This window comes from Hemitrygon akajei, chromosome 15, assembly GCF_048418815.1.
Source record: "Hemitrygon akajei chromosome 15, sHemAka1.3, whole genome shotgun sequence".
Taxonomy (NCBI): domain Eukaryota; kingdom Metazoa; phylum Chordata; class Chondrichthyes; order Myliobatiformes; family Dasyatidae; genus Hemitrygon; species Hemitrygon akajei.
Window position 1 is genome coordinate 89,515,829 of NC_133138.1, and position 12,112 is coordinate 89,527,940.

The following is a 12,112-nucleotide window of genomic DNA, read 5'->3' on the forward strand; positions in this document are numbered from 1 at the left end:
CGGGATGGATCACTCTGGTGACGGAAGGTGAATTGCTGGTACTCCGATGCGGGCTGGGTCACTCTGGTGACGGAAGGTGAATCGCTGGTACTCCGATATGGGCTGGGTCACTGTGGCGACGGAAGGTGAATTGCTGGTACTCCGATGCGGGATGGATCACTCTGGTGACGGAAGGTGAATTGCTGGTACTCCGATGCGGGCTGGGTCACTCTGGTGACGGAAGGTGAATCGCTGGTACTCCGATGCGTGCTGGATCACTCTGGTGACGAAGGTGAATTGCTGGTACTCGGATGTGGGCTGGATCACTCTGGTGACGAAGGTGAATTGCTGGTACTCCGATGCGGGCTGGGTCACTCTGGTGATGGAAGGTGAATCACTGGTACTCCGATGCGGGCTGGATCACTGTGGTGACGGAAGGTGAATTGCTGGTACTCCGATGCGGGCTGGTTCACTCTGGTGACGGAAGGTGAATCGCTGGTACTCCGATGTGGGCTGGATCACTCTGGTGACGGAAGGTGAATTGCTGGTACTCCGATGCGAGCTGGGTTACTCTGTTGATGGAAGGTGAATCGCTGGTACTCTGATATGGGCTGGATCACTCTGGTGACGAAGGTGAATTGCTGGTACTCGGATGTCGGCTGGATCACTCTGGTGACGAAGGTGAATTGCTGGTACTCCGATGCGGGCTGGATCACTCTGGTGACGGAAGGTGAATTGCTGGTACTCTGATGCGGGCTTGGTCACTCTGGTGACGGAAGGTGAATTGCTGGTACTCCGATTCGGGCTGGGTCACTCTGGTGACGGAAGGTGAATCGCTGGTACTCCGATGCGGGCTGGATCACTCTGGTGACGGAAGGTGAATCGCTGGTACTCCGATGCGGGCTGGATCACTCTGGTGACGGAAGGTGAATTGCTGGTACTCCGATGCGGGCTGGGTCACTCTGGCGATGGAAGGTGAATTGCTGGTACACCAATGCGGGCTGGGTCACTCTGGTGATGGAAGGTGAATTGCTGTTACTCCGATGCGGGCTGGGTCACTTTGGTGATGGAAGGTGAATTGCTGGTACTCCGATGTGGGCTGGGTCACTTTGGTGATGGAAGGTGAATTGCTGGTACTCCGATGCGGGCTGGGTCACTCTGTTGACGGAAGGTGAATAGCTGGTATTCCGATGCGGACTGGATCACTCTGGCGACGGAAGGTGAATCGCTGGTACTCCGATGCGGACTGGGTCACTCTGGTGATGGAAGGTGAATCGCTGGTACTCCGATGCGGACTGGGTCACTCTGTTGATGGAAGGTGAATTGCTGGTACTCCGATGCGGGCTGGGTCACTCTGGCGACAGAAGGTGAATCGCTGGTACTCCGATGCGGGCTGGGTCACTCTGGCGACGGAAGGTGAATCGCTGGTACTCCGATGCGGGCTGGGTCACTCTGGCGACGGAAGGTGAATTGCTGGTACTCCGATTCGGGCTGGGTTACTCTGTTGATGGAAGGTGAATCGCTGGTACTCCGATATGGGCTGGGTCACTGTGGCTACGGAAGGTGAATTGCTGGTACTCCGATGCGGGATGGATCACTCTGGTGACGGAAGGTGAATTGCTGGTACTCCGATGCGGGCTGGGTCACTCTGGAGACGGAAGGTGAATTGCTGGTACTCCGATGCGGGCTGGGTCACTCTGGCGACGGAAGGTGAATTGCTGGTACTCCGATGCGGGCTGGGTCACTCTGTAGATGGAAGGTGAATTGCTGGTACTCCGATGCGGGCTGGGTCACTCTGTTGATTGAAGGTGAATTGCTGGTACTCCGATGCGGGATGGATCACTCTGGTGACGGAAGGTGAATTGCAGGTACTCCGATGCGGGCTGGGTCACTCTGGAGACGGAAGGTGAATCGCTGGTACTCCGATATGGGCTGGGTCACTGTGGCGACGGAAGGTGAATTGCTGGTACTCCGATGCGGGATGGATCACTCTGGTGACGGAAGGTGAATTGCTGGTACTCCGATGCGGGCTGGGTCACTCTGGTGACGGAAGGTGAATCGCTGGTACTCCGATATGGGCTGGGTCAATGTGGCGACGGAAGGTGAATTGCTGGTACTCCGATGCGGGATGGATCACTCTGGTGACGGAAGGTGAATTGCTGGTACTCCGATGCGGGCTGGGTCACTCTGGTGACGGAAGGTGAATCGCTGCAACTCCGATATGGGCTGGGTCACTGTGGCGACGGAAGGTGAATTGCTGGTACTCCGATGCGGGATGGATCACTCTGGTGACGGAAGGTGAATTGCTGGTACTCCGATGCGGGCTGGGTCACTCTGGTGATGGAAGGTGAATTGTTGGTACTCCGATGCGGGCTGGATCACTGTGGTGACGGAAGGTGAATTGCTGGTACTCCGATGTGGGCTGGATCACTCTGGTGACAGAAGGTGAATTGCTGGTACTCCGATGCGAGCTGGATCACTCTGGTGACGGAAGGTGAATTGCTGGTACTCCGATTCGGGCTGGGTTACTCTGTTGATGGAAGGTGAATCGCTGGTACTCCGATATGGGCTGGGTCACTGTGGCTACGGAAGGTGAATTGCTGGTACTCCGATGCGGGATGGATCACTCTGGTGACGGAAGGTGAATTGCTGGTACTCCGATGCGGGCTGGGTCACTCTGGTGACGGAAGGTGAATTGCTGGTACTCCGATGCGGGCTGGGTCACTCTGGCGACGGAAGGTGAATTGCTGGTACTCCGATGCGGGCTGGGTCACTCTGGTGACGGAAGGTGAATCGCTGGTACTCCGATATGGGCTGGGTCACTGTGGCGACGGAAGGTGAATTGCTGGTACTCCGATGCGGGATGGATCACTCTGGTGACGGAAGGTGAATTGCTGGTACTCCGATGCGGGCTGGGTCACTCTGGTGACGGAAGGTGAATCGCTGGTACTCCGATATGGGCTGGGTCACTGTGGCGACGGAAGGTGAATTGCTGGTACTCCGATGCGGGATGGATCACTCTGGTGACGGAAGGTGAATTGCTGGTACTCCGATGCGGGCTGGGTCACTCTGGTGACGGAAGGTGAATCGCTGGTACTCCGATATGGGCTGGGTCACTGTGGCGACGGAAGGTGAATTGCTGGTACTCCGATGCGGGATGGATCACTCTGGTGACGGAAGGTGAATTGCTGGTACTCCGATGCGGGCTGGGTCACTCTGGTGACGGAAGGTGAATCGCTGGTACTCCGATATGGGCTGGGTCACTGTGGCGACGGAAGGTGAATTGCTGGTACTCCGATGCGGGATGGATCACTCTGGTGACGGAAGGTGAATTGCTGGTACTCCGATGCGGGCTGGGTCACTCTGGTGACGGAAGGTGAATCGCTGGTACTCCGATGCGTGCTGGATCACTCTGGTGACGAAGGTGAATTGCTGGTACTCGGATGTGGGCTGGATCACTCTGGTGACGAAGGTGAATTGCTGGTACTCCGATGCGGGCTGGGTCACTCTGGTGATGGAAGGTGAATCACTGGTACTCCGATGCGGGCTGGATCACTGTGGTGACGGAAGGTGAATTGCTGGTACTCCGATGCGGGCTGGTTCACTCTGGTGACGGAAGGTGAATCGCTGGTACTCCGATGTGGGCTGGATCACTCTGGTGACGGAAGGTGAATTGCTGGTACTCCGATGCGAGCTGGGTTACTCTGTTGATGGAAGGTGAATCGCTGGTACTCTGATATGGGCTGGATCACTCTGGTGACGAAGGTGAATTGCTGGTACTCGGATGTCGGCTGGATCACTCTGGTGACGAAGGTGAATTGCTGGTACTCCGATGCGGGCTGGATCACTCTGGTGACGGAAGGTGAATTGCTGGTACTCTGATGCGGGCTTGGTCACTCTGGTGACGGAAGGTGAATTGCTGGTACTCCGATTCGGGCTGGGTCACTCTGGTGACGGAAGGTGAATCGCTGGTACTCCGATGCGGGCTGGATCACTCTGGTGACGGAAGGTGAATCGCTGGTACTCCGATGCGGGCTGGATCACTCTGGTGACGGAAGGTGAATTGCTGGTACTCCGATGCGGGCTGGGTCACTCTGGCGATGGAAGGTGAATTGCTGGTACACCAATGCGGGCTGGGTCACTCTGGTGATGGAAGGTGAATTGCTGTTACTCCGATGCGGGCTGGGTCACTTTGGTGATGGAAGGTGAATTGCTGGTACTCCGATGTGGGCTGGGTCACTTTGGTGATGGAAGGTGAATTGCTGGTACTCCGATGCGGGCTGGGTCACTCTGTTGACGGAAGGTGAATAGCTGGTATTCCGATGCGGACTGGATCACTCTGGCGACGGAAGGTGAATCGCTGGTACTCCGATGCGGACTGGGTCACTCTGGTGATGGAAGGTGAATCGCTGGTACTCCGATGCGGACTGGGTCACTCTGTTGATGGAAGGTGAATTGCTGGTACTCCGATGCGGGCTGGGTCACTCTGGCGACAGAAGGTGAATCGCTGGTACTCCGATGCGGGCTGGGTCACTCTGGCGACGGAAGGTGAATCGCTGGTACTCCGATGCGGGCTGGGTCACTCTGGCGACGGAAGGTGAATTGCTGGTACTCCGATTCGGGCTGGGTTACTCTGTTGATGGAAGGTGAATCGCTGGTACTCCGATATGGGCTGGGTCACTGTGGCTACGGAAGGTGAATTGCTGGTACTCCGATGCGGGATGGATCACTCTGGTGACGGAAGGTGAATTGCTGGTACTCCGATGCGGGCTGGGTCACTCTGGAGACGGAAGGTGAATTGCTGGTACTCCGATGCGGGCTGGGTCACTCTGGCGACGGAAGGTGAATTGCTGGTACTCCGATGCGGGCTGGGTCACTCTGTAGATGGAAGGTGAATTGCTGGTACTCCGATGCGGGCTGGGTCACTCTGTTGATTGAAGGTGAATTGCTGGTACTCCGATGCGGGATGGATCACTCTGGTGACGGAAGGTGAATTGCAGGTACTCCGATGCGGGCTGGGTCACTCTGGAGACGGAAGGTGAATCGCTGGTACTCCGATATGGGCTGGGTCACTGTGGCGACGGAAGGTGAATTGCTGGTACTCCGATGCGGGATGGATCACTCTGGTGACGGAAGGTGAATTGCTGGTACTCCGATGCGGGCTGGGTCACTCTGGTGACGGAAGGTGAATCGCTGGTACTCCGATATGGGCTGGGTCAATGTGGCGACGGAAGGTGAATTGCTGGTACTCCGATGCGGGATGGATCACTCTGGTGACGGAAGGTGAATTGCTGGTACTCCGATGCGGGCTGGGTCACTCTGGTGACGGAAGGTGAATCGCTGCAACTCCGATATGGGCTGGGTCACTGTGGCGACGGAAGGTGAATTGCTGGTACTCCGATGCGGGATGGATCACTCTGGTGACGGAAGGTGAATTGCTGGTACTCCGATGCGGGCTGGGTCACTCTGGTGATGGAAGGTGAATCACTGGTACTCCGATGCGGGCTGGATCACTGTGGTGACGGAAGGTGAATTGCTGGTACTCCGATGCGGGCTGGTTCACTCTGGTGACGGAATGTGAATCGCAGGTACTCCGATGTGGGCTGGGTCACTCTGGTGACGGAAGGTGAATCGCTGGTACTCCGATGCGGGCTGGGTCAATTTGGTGATGGAAGGTGAATTGTTGGTACTCCGATGCGTGCTGGTTCACTCTGGTGACGGAAGGTGAATTGCTGGTACTCCGATGTGGGCTGGATCACTCTGGTAACAGAAGGTGAATTGCTGGTACTCCGATGCGAGCTGGATCACTCTGGTGACGGAAGGTGAATTGCTGGTACTCCGATTCGGGCTGGGTTACTCTGTTGATGGAAGGTGAATCGCTGGTACTCCGATATGGGCTGGGTCACTGTGGCTACGGAAGGTGAATTGCTGGTACTCCGATGCGGGATGGATCACTCTGGTGACGGAAGGTGAATTGCTGGTACTCCGATGCGGGCTGGGTCACTCTGGTGACGGAAGGTGAATTGCTGGTACTCCGATGCGGGCTGGGTCACTCTGGCGACGGAAGGTGAATTGCTGGTACTCCGATGCGGGCTGGGTCACTCTGGTGACGGAAGGTGAATCGCTGGTACTCCGATATGGGCTGGGTCACTGTGGCGACGGAAGGTGAATTGCTGGTACTCCGATGCGGGATGGATCACTCTGGTGACGGAAGGTGAATTGCTGGTACTCCGATGCGGGCTGGGTCACTCTGGTGACGGAAGGTGAATCGCTGGTACTCCGATATGGGCTGGGTCACTGTGGCGACGGAAGGTGAATTGCTGGTACTCCGATGCGGGATGGATCACTCTGGTGACGGAAGGTGAATTGCTGGTACTCCGATGCGGGCTGGGTCACTCTGGTGACGGAAGGTGAATCGCTGGTACTCCGATATGGGCTGGGTCACTGTGGCGACGGAAGGTGAATTGCTGGTACTCCGATGCGGGATGGATCACTCTGGTGACGGAAGGTGAATTGCTGGTACTCCGATGCGGGCTGGGTCACTCTGGTGACGGAAGGTGAATCGCTGGTACTCCGATATGGGCTGGGTCACTGTGGCGACGGAAGGTGAATTGCTGGTACTCCGATGCGGGATGGATCACTCTGGTGACGGAAGGTGAATTGCTGGTACTCCGATGCGGGCTGGGTCACTCTGGTGACGGAAGGTGAATCGCTGGTACTCCGATGCGTGCTGGATCACTCTGGTGACGAAGGTGAATTGCTGGTACTCGGATGTGGGCTGGATCACTCTGGTGACGAAGGTGAATTGCTGGTACTCCGATGCGGGCTGGGTCACTCTGGTGATGGAAGGTGAATCACTGGTACTCCGATGCGGGCTGGATCACTGTGGTGACGGAAGGTGAATTGCTGGTACTCCGATGCGGGCTGGTTCACTCTGGTGACGGAAGGTGAATCGCTGGTACTCCGATGTGGGCTGGATCACTCTGGTGACGGAAGGTGAATTGCTGGTACTCCGATGCGAGCTGGGTTACTCTGTTGATGGAAGGTGAATCGCTGGTACTCTGATATGGGCTGGATCACTCTGGTGACGAAGGTGAATTGCTGGTACTCGGATGTCGGCTGGATCACTCTGGTGACGAAGGTGAATTGCTGGTACTCCGATGCGGGCTGGATCACTCTGGTGACGGAAGGTGAATTGCTGGTACTCTGATGCGGGCTTGGTCACTCTGGTGACGGAAGGTGAATTGCTGGTACTCCGATTCGGGCTGGGTCACTCTGGTGACGGAAGGTGAATCGCTGGTACTCCGATGCGGGCTGGATCACTCTGGTGACGGAAGGTGAATCGCTGGTACTCCGATGCGGGCTGGATCACTCTGGTGACGGAAGGTGAATTGCTGGTACTCCGATGCGGGCTGGGTCACTCTGGCGATGGAAGGTGAATTGCTGGTACACCAATGCGGGCTGGGTCACTCTGGTGATGGAAGGTGAATTGCTGTTACTCCGATGCGGGCTGGGTCACTTTGGTGATGGAAGGTGAATTGCTGGTACTCCGATGTGGGCTGGGTCACTTTGGTGATGGAAGGTGAATTGCTGGTACTCCGATGCGGGCTGGGTCACTCTGTTGACGGAAGGTGAATCGCTGGTATTCCGATGCGGACTGGATCACTCTGGCGACGGAAGGTGAATCGCTGGTACTCCGATGCGGACTGGGTCACTCTGGTGATGGAAGGTGAATCGCTGGTACTCCGATGCGGACTGGGTCACTCTGTTGATGGAAGGTGAATCGCTGGTACTCCGATGCGGGCTGGGTCACTCTGGCGACAGAAGGTGAATCGCTGGTACTCCGATGCGGGCTGGGTCACTCTGGCGACGGAAGGTGAATCGCTGGTACTCCGATGCGGGCTGGGTCACTCTGGCGACGGAAGGTGAATTGCTGGTACTCCGATTCGGGCTGGGTTACTCTGTTGATGGAAGGTGAATCGCTGGTACTCCGATATGGGCTGGGTCACTGTGGCTACGGAAGGTGAATTGCTGGTACTCCGATGCGGGATGGATCACTCTGGTGACGGAAGGTGAATTGCTGGTACTCCGATGCGGGCTGGGTCACTCTGGAGACGGAAGGTGAATTGCTGGTACTCCGATGCGGGCTGGGTCACTCTGGCGACGGAAGGTGAATTGCTGGTACTCCGATGCGGGCTGGGTCACTCTGTAGATGGAAGGTGAATTGCTGGTACTCCGATGCGGGCTGGGTCACTCTGTTGATTGAAGGTGAATTGCTGGTACTCCGATGCGGGATGGATCACTCTGGTGACGGAAGGTGAATTGCAGGTACTCCGATGCGGGCTGGGTCACTCTGGAGACGGAAGGTGAATCGCTGGTACTCCGATATGGGCTGGGTCACTGTGGCGACGGAAGGTGAATTGCTGGTACTCCGATGCGGGATGGATCACTCTGGTGACGGAAGGTGAATTGCTGGTACTCCGATGCGGGCTGGGTCACTCTGGTGACGGAAGGTGAATCGCTGGTACTCCGATATGGGCTGGGTCAATGTGGCGACGGAAGGTGAATTGCTGGTACTCCGATGCGGGATGGATCACTCTGGTGACGGAAGGTGAATTGCTGGTACTCCGATGCGGGCTGGGTCACTCTGGTGACGGAAGGTGAATCGCTGCAACTCCGATATGGGCTGGGTCACTGTGGCGACGGAAGGTGAATTGCTGGTACTCCGATGCGGGATGGATCACTCTGGTGACGGAAGGTGAATTGCTGGTACTCCGATGCGGGCTGGGTCACTCTGGTGACGGAAGGTGAATCGCTGGTACTCCGATGCGTGCTGGATCACTCTGGTGACGAAGGTGAATTGCTGGTACTTGGATGTGGGCTGGATCACTCTGGTGACGAAGGTGAATTGCTGGTACTCCGATGCGGGCTGGGTCACTCTGGCGACGGAAGGCGAATTGCTGGTACTCCGATGCGGGCTGGATCACTCTGGCGACGGAAGGCGAATCGCTGGTACTCCGATGCGGGCTGGGTCACTCTGGTGATGGAAGGTGAATTGCTGGTACTCCGATGCGGGCTGGGTCACTCTGGCGACGGAAGGCGAATTGCTGGTACTCCGATGTGTGCTGGATCACTCTGGTGACGGAAGGTGAATTGCTGGTACTCCGATGCGGGCTGGTTCACTCTGGTGAGGGAAGGTGAATCGCTGGTACTCCGATGCGGGCTGGGTCACTCTGGTGATGGAAGGTGAATCGCTGGTACTCGGATGTGGGCTGGATCACTCTGGTGACGGAAGGTGAATTGCTGGTACTCCGATGCGGGCTGGGTCACTCTGGCGATGGAAGGTGAATTGCTGGTACTCCAATGCGGGCTGGGTCACTCTGGTGATGGAAGGTGAATTGCTGTTACTCCGATGCGGGCTGGGTCACTTTGGTGATGGAAGGTGAATTGCTGGTACTCCGATGTGGGCTGGGTCACTTTGGTGATGGAAGGTGAATTGCTGGTACTCCGATGTGGGCTGGGTCACTCTGGTGACGGAAGGTGAATCGCTGGTACTCCGATGCGGGCTGGGTCACTCTGTTGACGGAAGGTGAATTGCTGTTACTCCGATGCGGGCTGGGTCACTCTGGTGATGGAAGGTGAATTGCTGTTACTCCGATGCGGGCTGGGTCACTTTGGTGATGGAAGGTGAATTGCTGGTACTCCGATGTGGGCTGGGTCACTTTGGTGATGGAAGGTGAATTGCTGGTACTCCGATGTGGGCTGGGTCACTCTGGTGACGGAAGGTGAATCGCTGGTACTCCGATGCGGGCTGGGTCACTCTGTTGACGGAAGGTGAATCGCTGGTACTCCGATGCGGACTGGGTCACTCTGGTGATGGAAGGTGAATCGCTGGTACTCCGATGCGGACTGGGTCACTCTGCTGATGGAAGGTGAATCGCTGGTACTCCGATGCGGGCTGGGTCACTCTGGTGACGGAAGGTGAATCGCTGGTACTCCGATGCGGACTGGGTCACTCTGGTGATGGAAGGTGAATCGCTGGTACTCCGATGCGGACTGGGTCACTCTGTTGATGGAAGGTGAATCGCTGGTACTCCGATGCGGGCTGGGTCACTCTGGTGACGGAAGGTGAATCGCTGGTACTTCGATGCGGGCTGGGTCACTCTGGCGACGGAAGGTGAATCGCTGGTACTCCGATGCGGGCTGGGTCACTCTGGCGACGGAAGGTGAATCGCTGGTACTCCAATGCGGGCTGGGTCACTCTGGCGACGGAAGGTGAATCGCTGGTACTCCGATGCGGGCTGGGTCACTCTGGCGACGGAAGGTGAATCGCTGGTACTCCGATGCGGGCTGGGTCACTCTGGCGACGGAAGGTGAATTGCTGGTACTCCGATGCGTGCTGGATCACTCTGGTGACGAAGGTGAATTGCTGGTACTCCGATGCGGGCTGGGTCACTCTGGTGATGGAAGGTGAATCACTGGTACTCCGATGCGGGCTGGATCACTGTGGTGACGGAAGGTTAATTGCTGGTACTCCGATGCGGGCTGGTTCACTCTGGTGACGGAATGTGAATCGCAGGTACTCCGATGTGGGCTGGGTCACTCTGGTGACGGAAGGTGAATCGCTGGTACTCCGATGCGGGCTGGGTCAATTTGGTGATGGAAGGTGAATTGTTGGTACTCCGATGCGTGCTGGTTCACTCTGGTGACGGAAGGTGAATTGCTGGTACTCCGATGTGGGCTGGATCACTCTGGTGACAGAAGGTGAATTGCTGGTACTCCGATGCGAGCTGGATCACTCTGGTGACGGAAGGTGAATTGCTGGTACTCCGATTCGGGCTGGGTTACTCTGTTGATGGAAGGTGAATCGCTGGTACTCCGATATGGGCTGGGTCACTGTGGCTACGGAAGGTGAATTGCTGGTACTCCGATGCGGGATGGATCACTCTGGTGACGGAAGGTGAATTGCTGGTACTCCGATGCGGGCTGGGTCACTCTGGTGACGGAAGGTGAATTGCTGGTACTCCGATGCGGGCTGGGTCACTCTGGCGACGGAAGGTGAATTGCTGGTACTCCGATGCGGGCTGGGTCACTCTGGTGACGGAAGGTGAATCGCTGGTACTCCGATATGGGCTGGGTCACTGTGGCGACGGAAGGTGAATTGCTGGTACTCCGATGCGGGATGGATCACTCTGGTGACGGAAGGTGAATTGCTGGTACTCCGATGCGGGCTGGGTCACTCTGGTGACGGAAGGTGAATCGCTGGTACTCCGATATGGGCTGGGTCACTGTGGCGACGGAAGGTGAATTGCTGGTACTCCGATGCGGGATGGATCACTCTGGTGACGGAAGGTGAATTGCTGGTACTCCGATGCGGGCTGGGTCACTCTGGTGACGGAAGGTGAATCGCTGGTACTCCGATATGGGCTGGGTCACTGTGGCGACGGAAGGTGAATTGCTGGTACTCCGATGCGGGATGGATCACTCTGGTGACGGAAGGTGAATTGCTGGTACTCCGATGCGGGCTGGGTCACTCTGGTGACGGAAGGTGAATCGCTGGTACTCCGATATGGGCTGGGTCACTGTGGCGACGGAAGGTGAATTGCTGGTACTCCGATGCGGGATGGATCACTCTGGTGACGGAAGGTGAATTGCTGGTACTCCGATGCGGGCTGGGTCACTCTGGTGACGGAAGGTGAATCGCTGGTACTCCGATGCGTGCTGGATCACTCTGGTGACGAAGGTGAATTGCTGGTACTCGGATGTGGGCTGGATCACTCTGGTGACGAAGGTGAATTGCTGGTACTCCGATGCGGGCTGGGTCACTCTGGTGATGGAAGGTGAATCACTGGTACTCCGATGCGGGCTGGATCACTGTGGTGACGGAAGGTGAATTGCTGGTACTCCGATGCGGGCTGGTTCACTCTGGTGACGGAAGGTGAATCGCTGGTACTCCGATGTGGGCTGGATCACTCTGGTGACGGAAGGTGAATTGCTGGTACTCCGATGCGAGCTGGGTTACTCTGTTGATGGAAGGTGAATCGCTGGTACTCTGATATGGGCTGGATCACTCTGGTGACGAAGGTGAATTGCTGGTACTCGGATGTCGGCTGGATCACTCTGGTGACGAAGG